The sequence below is a fragment of the Notamacropus eugenii genome, chromosome 1 (genome assembly GCF_028372415.1).
Source record: "Notamacropus eugenii isolate mMacEug1 chromosome 1, mMacEug1.pri_v2, whole genome shotgun sequence".
NCBI classification, from domain to species: Eukaryota; Metazoa; Chordata; class Mammalia; order Diprotodontia; family Macropodidae; genus Notamacropus; species Notamacropus eugenii.
The window spans coordinates 507,428,705-507,442,955 of record NC_092872.1 but is presented as its reverse complement, the minus strand read 5'-3'; the positions used below and the strand labels follow the sequence as shown (position 1 = coordinate 507,442,955).

At 41.9% G+C, this 14,251-nt stretch overlaps 1 long non-coding RNA gene and 1 pseudogene across 1 annotated transcript in view; both read right to left on the bottom strand.

Moving 5' to 3' along the window:
• LOC140527147 (uncharacterized) overlaps positions 1-14,251 on the bottom strand; it is an 87,437-nt gene that overhangs the window by 55,294 nt on the left and 17,892 nt on the right. The window contains exons 2-3 of the long non-coding RNA XR_011974699.1: positions 9,248-9,401; positions 8,796-8,894 (exon numbers count right to left, since the gene is read on the bottom strand). This is a non-coding gene — a long non-coding RNA (uncharacterized lncRNA). The remainder of the gene's footprint in view (positions 1-8,795; positions 8,895-9,247; positions 9,402-14,251) is intronic.
• On the bottom strand, positions 10,173-11,422 carry LOC140527138 (large ribosomal subunit protein uL4-like; annotated as a pseudogene).

The following is a 14,251-nucleotide window of genomic DNA, read 5'->3' as shown; positions in this document are numbered from 1 at the left end:
AGGTTGTGTTCTGAACATTCTCTCCCCTCCTGAAATATGGCCCTAGAATTTACACATTGTAAGTTTCCTCCATCCCTCTGGCCTCTCTCTATGATTGGCTCTTCCCAGAAGCTCCATAGGCTATACTCAGTACTTTCTCTACCTTCCCCCAGCTTTCTTTTAGGTGTGGTCTTCCTTCATTAGAATATAAACTCCTTGGGGGCAGTGTCTGACTTTCTACTTATAGCTGGATTCCTAAGTACAGTTCTAGGCACACGATGAATGCTTAATAAATAATAATTGAATGACTTAGTGACTTTGATGGAATGTGAGCTTAAAATGGATCAACAGTAAGACCGGGAAGTCAGAAAAGTTCACGTAAATACTGCCTTAACAGAAGCATTGCCCCATTGTTATTGCTTTCAGTTGGACCACATCAAAAACATTGTAGGGGAAGCATGTTGTCGACACTGAATTTTAAGAGTAACTCAAACAAGCTTAAAACCATCCAGAAGTGATGAGGTGATTCAAGATTATGCCATGTGAGGATCAGTTGAAAGAACTGTGATTATTTAGCCTGGAGTAAAGAAGTGCGTGGGGTCTGATGGCTGTCTCCAAGCATCAGAAGGACAGTCCCAGAGAAGAGGGATTGGACCCAGGATTAGGAACCTTAGGTGCTATGTGTGGAAAAACAGATTCCAGTTTAGCATAAGGGAAAACTATGTTAATAATCAAAACTGTACAGAATAAAATAGGGCTATCTCAGGAAGCAGTGAAACTGCCCCTCATTAGAGACCCACAACAACCTGTCAGCAGTGCCCCAGGAATTCCTGTTCAGGTGCTAGATGGCCTACTCCAATATGGTCCAGAAGAAATAACATGGGAAAAAATTGCACAGGATGAGAAGGCACATGGAGGAGTTCGGGTGGAGAAAGCATAGGAGGGTGACAAGAGCACTGGATTTGGAATCACAAAATCTGGATTCAAATTCTGCCTCTGACATTTATGTAACTTTAGCCTGCTATGTCCTCAGTTTCCTTGGCTATAAAATGAGGAGATTGAGCTAGTTGACCCCTTGAACCCCTAGAACTCTGATCCTAGGAACTGTGAGGTTTTATAAGACTGTCCCTATGAATGCTTTTCTATTTGCACTGTAGGATAGCATCTTGAAAGCCAGCTGTCTCTACAGATCCTAGGACACTGACAGCTAACTACCCTTCTCCTCTTTCTTTCGGCTTATCTTTTTTTTTTTTTTTAAATTCCTCTTTCTCTAAACATGTCCTGTTTGAATACTTGTAAGCTGACATAGAGCATCCTTCCTGAGCTTACACCTAAGCTTGTGAACAATAAATTTCAGTTTATCGGGGGTTTTCAACAACTTCCCTGGTCAGCAGCTGTTTCCCTCATCACGGGTTTGTAAATCCCATAAGTGACCCCTGAGGTAATGAGGGTTCATTCCCAGCAGCCTGATGATCATTCCACGTTGGTGATTCTTCCAACTGTGAATTCATCCCAGGACCCCATCATGCTTTGGGGAAAGACAAATTCTTCTAAAGAGACCACATGAATGCTCTCTCAGCCTCAGGACTCTGCTAGGGATTTCTATAATAGATAACCTTCTGGGTAGCAGCAGTATATGTATGTATGTGTGTGTGTGTGTGCGTGTGTGTGTGTGGGTGTGTGTGATACAGTTCATTCAGGGGCCCCACATCATTGTTTCAAAATATATCTTCTCTATCTCAGACAACCCCTTTGTCCTGATTCATTTCATAGTTTAATGCGACATCCTCCCTACCCCGAAAAAAAGAATCCCCAGCCTGCCCCACACCTCTCAACTGTCAGAGGGTCTGTCTGCAATCAGAGCTCATCTGCTTGTCTTTGAATCTGCACAGGCCCCAGATCACTTCTGTGTAACATTATTCCTATTTGAGTTCAGGCTAAGTGTGTGGCTTGGTGCTTAGCAGGGCTAGGCACAAGCTCCCTTTCATGCATCCCCCATGGGTCTCTGGGATGTAATCACAACAATCAGATGACCTATATAGCCACAGAAAGACGCTCCTGGGGGGAGGAGAGCAAAGTCCCAGTGCAATTAGCAGACACACACACACAGTGCCCTGGGAGGCTTGGACACAGAGAGAGGGAGGGGAGTCGGGGAGCGGGCATCTATGCTCTGTCTAGACAGAGGCACTGAATGATTTCCAGACAGTGTCGGAGGGGCTGGGGCTGTACTGAGTAGCAGCACCTGGAATGATATGCATTCAGTTCCATCTCCAGCAAAGTCCCTGGGACCTCCGTTTAACTAGGAAATAGGTGGTTACAATGCCCTTCCTGCTTAACTAAGCCTTAACGGGAAATCCTTGTTTATTTCATCCCTCATTGTTGGGGATCATTCTGAAAAGCAAGAATCTGCTTTCATGCCCACAGCAAAGACAGCGCAGGGAGTGATTCTTGCTTGGATGAATCAGAATCACACAGGCCTAGAGGTATCCTTCTAAAGGTCAGAACACTACATGGGGGTACAGTGGAAACAGAATTCAATTGAAAGGCAGAGGAGCTGTGTCTGAGCCAGCGCTGCCACCTGGGCAAACCACTTCATTTCTTTGCACCTCACTTATAAGGTGAAAGATAATACGTTATTAATATAATATTAAGTTAATAAGAGAGTTCCATCTAGTTGGACTAGCTGGAAACCTCTCATCTTATAGACGATGGACACTGAGACCCAAGGCTAAATAATTTGTCCAAGGTCATCTAGGAAGTAGCAGACCCAGCATTTTAACCTAGGTCCTTGTTGCAAGGAGAGTTATTGTAGGTTACAGAGCAAGCCAAGGTGATTGGTCCACTCACATGGTACAGGGAATGGGGATTTTGAAGGGGGCTCCTGGGCAATGACTTGGGGAGACAAGTAGGAGAAAGAAGAAGTTACTTCTACAAAGGATCTAAGGCTCATACAAAGGACCTAAGGCTCATATACCCACATATACAGCCCATAGCTTTGCAAGCACCAAGACTAAATAGGTAAGAGTCATTTGAGTCTCATTTCATTGCCTCTCTTCACTCTCAGGTTTCAGTGAATATCCAAAGGCAGCCCTGAAGACAAATGGAGGGGCAGGGGACTGACATTATTATCCTCATTTTACAGACTAGAGAGCCGAGGCAGGTAGAGGTTGTGACTTGCCCAGGGTCATATAACTAGTAAGTGCCTGAGGTAGGATTTTAATTTAGTTCAGAAGTCACTGAAGATCAACAGGCAAACTGGTTTCTTCCAATGAACAAAGGTAAATTGAGGATTTTGAATTGGAAGGAACTTTAGAAGTCAATAAGTCTAATCCTTTCATTTTATAGATGAGGAAACTGAAGCTATGTCACTTGCCCATGGTCCCCTTTATGACCAAAGGGGTAAAAATAGGGGAACATATACATATTCTTTAAGTTCTATCCCTTAAAAATGGCCTTGCCTGATGGAATCTGTGAAGAAATCAATGGATTAATCAACCAATCTGCAAATATTTTTTAAGTGCCTCCCATGATCAGACACTATGCTTGATTCTGGGAATTGAAAGAAAAAGTGAACTCAGCCCCATCTTTCAAGGAAATGATATTCAAAAGGGGAGGAGGAGAAAGCTCTGTGGACTAATGGGTCCTTTCAGGGGAGGGGAAGATTTACCAGCACATCAAGGGTTACAATTTTTCAAAAACTTTTCAAAATAAGAAACTCCACAGATAGGAATAACTAGGCTCAAATACTCCAGAGACCTAACCAGGAATTTCATATGTTTCAATATTTTAAGAATCTCTGATTTCATTGGAGTAGGTACTCAGTCCAGTGAGGAAAATCAAAACTTCTTCATACCATAATGGCAGTTAGCATTTATACAGTGATTTAAGGTTTGCAAAGTACTTTATAAATATTATCTTGTTCAATCCTCACAATAACTCTGGGAAGTAGATATTATTATAGTCTCCATTTATAGATGAGGAAACTGAGGTTAAGGGTATTGCCTAGTAAGTATTCAAGGTAGGCTCTGAACTCAAGTATTCCTCATGTAGGTCCATACTACCACCTAACAGACCATCAGCAGACTTCACAAGTTACTTTGACTAGAGTTTGGGGAATAGGCTCTCTCCAAACTGAAAAAGTATGGTCCTAGATGACATATGCACAATCCCCTCCTGGGACTGGATTCCTGTTTAGCAGAAGATTCAAGGGACTGTGTACTATTAGTATAGCCATCAGGAATCCAAGAACATGGAAATAGATATTAGTAAAGAGGAGGTAATTGTGCATAAGGGATAATTTTATGTGGACAAAAATACTAGTCATTCAACTAAGCCTTTATTAATCAAGCATTCAGTAAATGGGGCCACTAGGTAGCGCAGTGGATAGAGTACCTTGAGTCAAGAAGATTAATTTTCATGAGTTCAAATCTGGCCTCAGACACTTACTTCCTGGGCAAGTCACTTAACCTTGTTTACCTCAGTTTCCTTATCTGTAAAATGAGCTGGGGAAGGAAATGTTCAACCACTCCAGTATCTTTGCCAAGAAAATCCCAAATGGGGTCAAAAAAGAGTCAGACAGGACTGAAAACAACCCAACAACAACAATGACACAGTAAGTGACAAATGTATATCAGGCATTCTTGTAGCCTGTAGATATAGGACAAAAATAAAATAGTCCCCAAACTCAAGGAATTTGTATCCAATTATACATATATGTGTGTGTGTGTGTGTATGTGTGTGTGTATGTATGTATACACACACATACACACATACAGAAAACAACTGTATATATATGATAACTATGATGTTATATATAAAACACAAAAGAAATACAAGAGAATTTGTGGAAGAAGATACTAGCAACTAAGCAGATCAGAAAAAGCTTTATAGAAGAGGTGGTGCTTGAAAGAAACCAGCAATTTGAATAGCCTGCTAGTATTTATAGAGTGCTTTAAGCTTGCAAAGCCCTTTTCAAATATTATCTAACTGTATCTTCATAACAACCCTGGGAGACAGGTGCTATTATTATCCTCATTTTATAGACTAGGGAGCGGAGGCAGATAGAGGTTAAGTGACTTGCCCAGGTTCACACAGCTAGTAAGGGCCTAAAGCAGGATTTGAATTTGGGTCTCCCTAACTCTAGGTGCAGCACTCTACCCACTGTGCTGCCTTTAGATGAATCTTAAGAGGCAAAAATGAGTAGGGAGTATACTCCTGGCATGGGAGCCCAGCCTGTACAAAGTCACAGAGGTTGGAGATGAAGCATGATTTGAAAACATAAAGAAGGTGAGTTCTACTGGACCTTAAAATATATGAAGAGGAGTAAATGTTTAATATAGCCTTAAAAGGTAGGTTGAGACCAGATCATGAAAGGCTTTAAACACCAAACAGATGAGACTAAAATCAATAACAACAGAAATATTATTTGGGGGTTGGAACTCATGATGTGACAAGCCAGGGTTTACTGGTGAAATGAATTTTCCTTCATGGGCCTGACTCTTGACCGAGCCCACCTGGAAGCCAAGAAAGCTCTTGGGCTGGCATTAGAAACATGCCTGCATTACCAATTGGAAAGAATACTACATTAAGAAAATACCAAAAACATGAGCACAGAGCAGCTAATGGTCTTGTCTGTTTAGTTTCCCCATAGTATAACTGACATAAAAGAGCTGTGGGCTCAGGGATGAGCCAGCATCACGACAAGAATAATTTCACCAAAAGGGATTCCTTCCTTCTTATTCAGTTACATGGGGAGTCTGGGACTGAGACACTTTACAGCAGAATAGCTGGAGACCAAATGCTTCACAATTAGAGAATCACCCTAAAATGGCTTCCAAGGAATCCGAGTTCTTAAGAATAGCTTAGAATTATAGACCTAGAGTTGAAAGGGACCTCAGTGACCATTGAAACCAATCCTCTCATTTTATAGATGAGAAAACTGAGGCACAAGGAGATTAAGTGATTTGAGATGTGAATCCAACTTCTCTAACTCTAGAGTCTAGACTCTTTGCCCTATAGGGCACTGTCTCTAGTACTTGTGGGGGCAAGAAAGAAAAAAATAAGCAAACCAAAACATAGAAGTCCTTTAACAGTATACAAATGTATTCTCTTAGTTTATCAACAAATATTCACTGAAGACCACCTATGTATGACAGAATCTCATAGTGTGTTGAGAGTAGGAAAATCTAAGATACAATTCCTGTCTTTAAAGACCTTATGATTTATATGGTTCACAAAGAAAACATTATCCCATCCACTACGTCAGAACTGAAGCTCAAATATTTTCAAAGGATTTCAGAATGTAGAAGCTTCTCCTGGCCACGGAAGATGAGAGGGTTGTTTTATTAAATGTAAAAACTCCTTGGGCAGTGAGGTGGCACAGTGGATAGAGTGCTGGGCTGAGTTCAAGTCTCACTTCCCAGTTATGTGACCCTGGGCAAGTCACTTAACCCTGTTTGCCTCAGTTTGCTCATCTGTAAAATGAGCTCGAGAGGGAAAGGGCAAACTGCTCCAGTACTTTTGCCAAAAAAAAACCCAAATGGAGTCATGAGGACTCAGACATGACTGAAAATAACTCAACAACAAAAACTCCTTGAGAGTTTCGAGAGAGCTCAGACTGGCTCTAGAGCCCCAAAAAACTGGGAGATAACCTACTGTGCAATGTGCCTAAAGGTGGCAAAAATTATATTACTTTCCCCCAGGGACATATTATATTACTTTCCCTGGTATGTTCACTTTCCCTGGATTCCCAGCAAACCTAGGATAAACCTAGAGTAATACTAAGATGGGTCTAGGAAGAGATTTTACAAGTTGTCTAAAGTTATCAGGAAACTTTATTCTCCATTCCTGTTCAACCAGATCAACCAGGGATGGATCTAGGTATAGTGACACTTAGGGCAGTGAGTGGTGGGAGAAGGATGTTTGGAGAAGTGTTGTTGCTTGATAACAAAAGGAGGGTCTAAAAATGGCATTGGCAAGCAGGTGGTCCAGTGTGTGAAAGTGTGTGTGTGTGTGTGTGTGAGAGAGAGAGACAGACAGACAGACAGACAGACAGACAGAGAGACAGAGAGAGAGAAAGAATCAATCCATCAGTCAATAAACATTTACTATATGCCAAGCACTATGGTAAGCACTTGGGATACTAAGATGGGAAAAAAAACAAAACCCAAAATGCTTGCCTTCAAGGAGTTTAAAAGGTAATAAGGAAGACAAAATGCAATTGTATACAGGATAAATAAGAAATAGTCAACAGAGAGAAGGCACTAGAATTAAAAGGGGTTGGGAAAGGTTCCCTATAAAAGATGGGATTTTAATTAGGACTTGAAGGCAGTCAGAAAAGTCAGTAGGCTGTGCTGAGTGGGGAGAGCATTCTAGGGAAAGTTAAACAGCCAGAGAAAGCACCCAGAAGCCCAGAGATGGGATGCCTTTTTCTTGGAACAGAGGCCACTGTCACTGAGTCAGAGTATATGATAGAGAGTAAAGTGTGAGAATACTGGAAAGGTAGTAAGGGGTCCCATTATGAATGTCGATGGGATTTTATATTTGGTACAGGGGGAAATAGGGAGCCATGGAAGTTTAATCTGGGGTTTGATATATTTGCACCTGCACTTTAGGAAAATCACTAAGACAGAGATAGAGCATCTAGCCTTAGAACCAGCTTTGCCAGGAGAAGTGCTATCTTCGGGAGAAAGTTAGCTTTCAGAGAGCTCCAGATGATGGAAGAATATGCTGGAGAAGGTGTAGGATGGAGAGGAGTTTAATAGCAGAGCAAGATTCCAGACTATCCAGTGGAGAAGACGTGCTAGGGAAGGTTAGAGACGTGCTAGGGAGGTAGAGAAGACGTGCTAGGGAAGGTTAGGGCTGAAGGGAGGGAGGCAGGGTGAATCTGTCAGCACAGTTTATCCTGTGCTGTGGATGGGGAGTGGCATGGGGAGAGAGGGTGGTGGCTGGTGCATGCTGCCTTCACCTGTGATCCCCTTTCTCTCCTGACCCTCGTCCTAGGAGTCCTGACCAAGATGCACAAGACCCCAGGTGAGGCATTAAGTGGATAGTAATCTGCCCTAGTCAGTAGATGGTAACTGTCATAGTGCCTTCTGAGACTACCCCCAATTTATCATGGAAGCATCTTGTTTGTACATAATTGTTTGCATGTTTTCTCCCCCATTAGACTATGATCTCCTTAAGAGTAGGGTCTAGGATTTTTTTTAGTCTTTCTTTGCATCCCTAGTGTTAAGCATAGTGTCTGGCACATAGTAGGTGCTCCATAAATGCTAACTGATGGACTGATGAAGGAGAGGGGTGTATTGGTCATAGGAAGCCAAGGATTCTCTTAGCCTGGCAGCCTGGGGGTTTAGGAAAGAGGAAAGGCCAGTTGCATGCCTGTATTAGAGGGCAGGGGAGGGTAAGGAAGTGCCTCTCTCCCCACCCCAGAAAATGGCTCCTGATGCTTACACCTGGAAACTGATCCCCCTATACAAGCTCCAGCTCTGCCTCTCACCATCCTCATATCCCACATGCTCAACCTGGGTTTCCCTTTGCAATGAATCTTCATCTTGTTTTATAGACTGTTTTATTATCCTCCCAACAAATTTGATGACCCCAAAGCAATCCTATTATTTTCAGTGGCCAGGGGGAGTTTCTGCAACTCACAGCCCTTTCAAGAGGAGTGGATTTGGGGGCTATCAAGGGGAGAAAGAATGAGTGGCTCAAACACATGGCTTCTGCTTATGAAACAGATATTTACTGAGTGTTAGCTGTGCACAAAGTATTGTGCTAGACAGCATGGTGTGGCCTAAAGGGGCCTAAAGACACAGTACCTGCCTGTGAAGAGCTTGAAAATCTGTTTCCTGAAGGACTGAACACACCCAGTGAATTAACCATGTTCATTACTGTTGAGTGACTTCAGCTGCTTTTTTCTAAAGGATGAGAAAAGTTGTTTAGATGAGTGATTGATTATGCCTTAGAAATCTTGGATTTTAACTCAGGTAGTCAGGTTTAGTCTTGGTGTCCTTCATAGGATTCATGTCTTGTCTTTCCATCCTTACTCTCACCCCCTGAGATCCAGGTTTGCACTTGGACATTTTGTGATGTAAACATGTGGTGCAACTAAAGTGCAGATCCCAGAAGCCCCAACTCAGCTCTGCTGGTACTTGTATGGACCTATATAACATTAAAGAGCACATACAGGTGCTACCTTATCCTGTCCTGTGCTCAGGACTCACTCAAATTTCAATACATAAATTTTCCAATTTCCCCTTAGCACAGACACCTGTCTTCAGAAATTGAAATCTTCTGGTAGAAGATCCTTAGATCTCCTCCCCATTTTTCTTCTCTTCTGCAGTGGTGCTCTCATCCTTCGTCTTGTACCCTGTGTCTTAGGTATCCTTCATTCAGGCTCAATTATTCCCCAGATATCCTTGCAACTGTGGAAGAAAACCAGGAAAACTGTATTGAGCTTAAGGAATGGGATAAAGTCCTATGATTTTACCCTGAGGCTGATAGCCTCTGGAGCAGCTAGGTGATGAAGTGGATAGAGCACTGGGCCTGGAGTCAGGAATATCTAAATTCAAATTTGTCTCAGACATTTACTTGGGGAAATGGAGGCAGATAGCAGTTAAATTAATTTAATTAGATCACACAGGAATCATCTGCATAGAGATGATGATTAATCCCTTGTTTGTCGATGAAATCATCAAATGAGAGAGGATAGTGAGAACAGAAGAGACCTTGGACAGAGCTTTGGGGGATTCCCATAGTTAGGGAGCAGGATGTAAATAATGGGGCAGCTAGGTGGCGCAGTAGAGATAGAGTTGAGCCTGGAGTCAGGAAGATTCACTTGCATGGCTTCAGACACTTACCAGCTGTTTAACCCTGGGCAAGTCACTTAACCCTGTTTGCCTCAGTTTCCTCACCTGTAAAATGAGCTGGAGAAGAAATTGGCAAACCACTCCAGTATCCTTGCCAAGAAAACCCCAAATGGGGTCACAACAAGTTGGACTGAACAACAACAAATAAATAGCCTCCAGGAGCAGTGTCAAAGACTTTCCTATCTTCCCCTTTCCTCCTTGCTCAAACCCTGGAGTTCTCTGTTATAAATGCATTTTTTTTTTTGCCACTTTGAATATTTATTCTTTAGAAATTCACAATATTGACATAATGGATTATGGCCCAATGGATAAACTGATATTCTGAGTTTATGCAGCAGGCTTCTTTTTAGCTGTAGGCTTCTTTTCCACAGGTTTCTTGGCTGCTGGAGGCTTCTTTTCTGTTGGTTTCTTCAGCCCTGGAAACTTCTTTGCTCCTGCAACTTTCTTATTACCCACAGGCTTCTTTTTCTTCTTCTCTTCTACTGCCTTCTTTGCTTCCATAATCTTCTTTAGTGCGGCAGCTCTTTTATTTTCTCTCATTCTCTGATTTTTGGCCTGGCACAGAATTGTATTCCGGCACATTGTCTTGGCATATGGGTTCAGTTTCACCATGATTCTCAAGTTCTTCAGTGGGTTCTTCTTGAGTACTCGTCTATGAATTTTTTTTTGCATAGTGCACGGTAGGCCCATCGGATCTCTGGGCTTTTCAAAATCCTGGTAAGGTCTATGTTGGTCATCTTGTGCATGGGAAGATTGTGGTGACTCTTCAGAGTAGCAGGCCTTCGCCATGTACCATATAGGTCATCCAACTTGCGGAAAGCACTTTTGGTCCAAGTACAGAAATACCCTACATGCCCACCAGGAGCAAGTCTCAAAAGATTCAATTTATTCACATTAAGTAGAGTGATACCAGGAATGTTTCTGAAGGCCTTGATAATACCATCATCTTCATTATAGATGATACAAGGTCCCCGATGCTGGATCCGACAACAGTTTCTCATTTTACCCGTACTAGTTCTCATACACTGAGAGGCATAGACCTTTTTGATGTCATTTCATGCCTTCAGCTTCTTTATCAGCAAAACTGCTTTCTTGGTCTTCTTATACCCCTTGACTTTATCTTCAATCACTACAGGAAGTTCTAGGACTTCTTCAATTCGATGACCTTTTGACATGACCAGTGCCGAAGGGCAGAGGCTGCCAGTGCAGAGCAATGGCATAACGTTTTTGTGTTGTATTCACTCTTCGATACCAACAGTGCCAAATCTTGGTAGGAACAAACATGTGACTGCCTCGGCACATATTGTCAAAAGCACCCTGGCCAGAGCAGTGAGTACCCCCACCAAGAACATGAGGAAGTCGAGCAACAGCTCTTCCAGTGCCCCAAGACTGGTTTGATGACCTGCTAATTCACTGACAGCATAAGGTTGCTGGTTATTTTTTCTTAAGTTGGTATGAACAAAATTCACAACATCTGGACGAATAGGAACCTTAAAGACAGCAGGCAAGGCAACATTTTTGCCAGATACTTCCACCTTTTTGGAGTACACAGATATCAAGGGACGTACAAAAGCCATGGTGGGCACCAGAGAGTCTATAAACACTTTCTGTTATTGTATTCTAATGTCCCTGAATGCACCACTCCTCCCCTTCTGTGGAACGATTCCATGTCAAGGTCTAACCTAACCAGATATTTGTTGGTATAAAACATGTGCTGCAGAATGATGGCTGAATGTTGTCCTCCTCAGAGGTTCACAGTAGATGCCTTCCATCTGCCCCAGTGGTCCAATGAAGTTTCTTTCCTATGTCTTTGCTATGGTTCTTACCAACCCTGACTGAGAACCTTGGGTGAGTTCCACCACATGATCATGCTTCCTTGAAAGTATAAAGCTTTCCGACAATCAATACTTTTATCCCTTAGAGACAGGGTGGTGTATTATAAAGTGTTAGACTTGGAATCAGGAGATACCTGGATTCAAATCCTGGTTTCAATATGTACTGTGTGACTTTTGGTAAGTCATTTAAACTCACTGATTAATTTCCTCATTAATAAAATGAGGTTAATGATACTAGCTATCTCACAGGACTGGGAGGAAATCTGTTTTGTAACTCAAATGTCAACTGAGTTCTAGCCCTTGACTCATTGAATTCAGGGACAATTTTTCTCTTTTTTTGAGGGGTATGTGTGTGAGAGGGGTATCATAAAATTTACCCAGAGAAGTTCTGGGAACACTAGCATTTGACTCATTTTTCCTCTCCCCAAAAGAGCCCTAGGTTCTGGATGTACTCAGGCATCATTTGATATAAGAAAGTTTTATTTAATTCAATAAAAATAATCTCAGGATGGGATCATATCCATGCTTCTTGACTATTAGGAAAACTCCCCTTCCTAACTTTCCCTTGTTGGGGACAGTGGGAGGGGACAGGGGGAAGAAGGTTCCACTTCCCTTTGAGGCCTATTATCCATGTGACTGTGACTCACGCTATCAGCAAAGAGACAGGTTCAAGTTGCTGCTCAGAGAACCTGGTGTGCTAATGTCTCTAGTACTAGTTAGGGCAAGGTCTGAAGAGCTCTTCCTCCCTATCATGACTCTGTCCTTATTTCAATATCTCCATCTGGCACTGATTCAATGCATGTGGTTCCCTTCAAGGGCCATGAGGATGCTCAAATCTCCCTCTAAATCTCAGGGATAACTAGCTCTTCTTTCTATGAGTTATGTTATGAGCATCCTGGTATATGGAAAGAACGATGGATTTCAAGTCAGAAGATCTGACTTCAGATTCTACTTCTGACACTACCTAGAAGAAATGTGACTTAGAAACCCTTAGTCTCTCTAGGCTTCAGTTTTCTTAACCGATATATGAGTGTTGGACTAGATGGCCATTAGAAATCCTTTTGGCTCTTAATCTATCATCCTGTTGTTATCATTGAGTCACGTCAGTTGTATCTGACTCCTCACGACCCCATTTGGGGTTTTCTTAGTAAGGATACTAGGTTGGTTTGCCATTTCCCTCTCCAGTACATTTTACAGATGAAGAAACTGAGGCAAAGTTAAATGATTTACCCAGGATCACACAACTAAGTGTGTCTCAGGCCAGATTTGAACTCAGGAAATTGAGCCTGACTCTAGGGTCAGCACTCTATCCACTGCACTATCCCGCTGCCCACTATCCCTATATATTCCTTCTTCAATTCTCTTCTTTCTCAGTTACCCTGGGTGATTCCCTATGAATGAGAAGGGAGAGTGGTTTACCTGAACAAGTGGGGAGGGGCTTACTATGCTTTCTATAGGTTTGTATGTCTTAAAACACTCTATAAAGGTGAATTATTTTTGCTGGATTTCACATACATTCCACTGAAAACCTCCTTTGTCTCCAGTGGGCTCTCATGGTCTTGGTTGTCTCCCAAGATTTTGAGTTGGGTGCTAATTAGGTCAGGTTTATAGGGTTAAACCTCATGCCAACCATTTAGGTTGGCACCAAATCCTTGGTTTCATGCCAGCTAGTCATCCCGAGGTTGAGTTGTCTGAGCTATCCATTCTTGCTTCACCAACCCATCTCCAGTCACTCCATGACTAAGAGTACAACATTTCCCACAAATGGAAAAATGGTTCAACCCATTTGCCTGCTCCATGAGAATAAGAAGTAACACATTTGCCTCTCTGTTCAATCAGACATAGTTTTAAGAGAACTTTTTACTTGAAATTTAACAAATACCAATAAAATGAGCATTTCCATGTGCAAAATAGAACAGAAAAAGAAGATTGTCTATGATACTGTGAATGTTTTAGTTATGGTTTGCTTTTCCTTTTAAGTAGATAATGACTCCAACATGGAACTTTCAGAGCTGTCCTGCTTGTCTCTGTTGTTTTTTAGCTTCTCTTCTGTACATTTAAAAATACTTCAATTACTCTCTTTTCTTTTATTTTGGGCAACCTTATCATTAGTCTCCATTTCCCCCAAAATAAATTAAAAATAAAAACAAAACCACTGTTAAATACGCAGATTCAAGGGGAAAATTTTTTCCCATTGAGCATATCTGAAAATGGATGTCTCCTTTTTTGTGTTGAGTCCATTTCTCCTCTCTCATTCAAGCACTCTGAAGCAGTAAGCTGATTTTGTACTTGGATGAATATAAATTGGATGCTTCTTAACATATTTTCAAGCATACACTTTTTTTCCTCACTATATTTTTTTTCCAGGATGATGCTTGAAAAACAATTGCTAATACCCCTACCCAGGGGTGGGGAACCTGCAAGCTTGAGGTCACCTCAAGGCTGCAAGTTCCCCACCCCTGTCCTAGCCCAGCAGGTAACTGAGTCTCATAGGAAGCATTTGACCAACAATTTATTGGTTCCATTTTAAAAAAAAGAATGATGAAATATATATGTAAGTGTGTATATTTG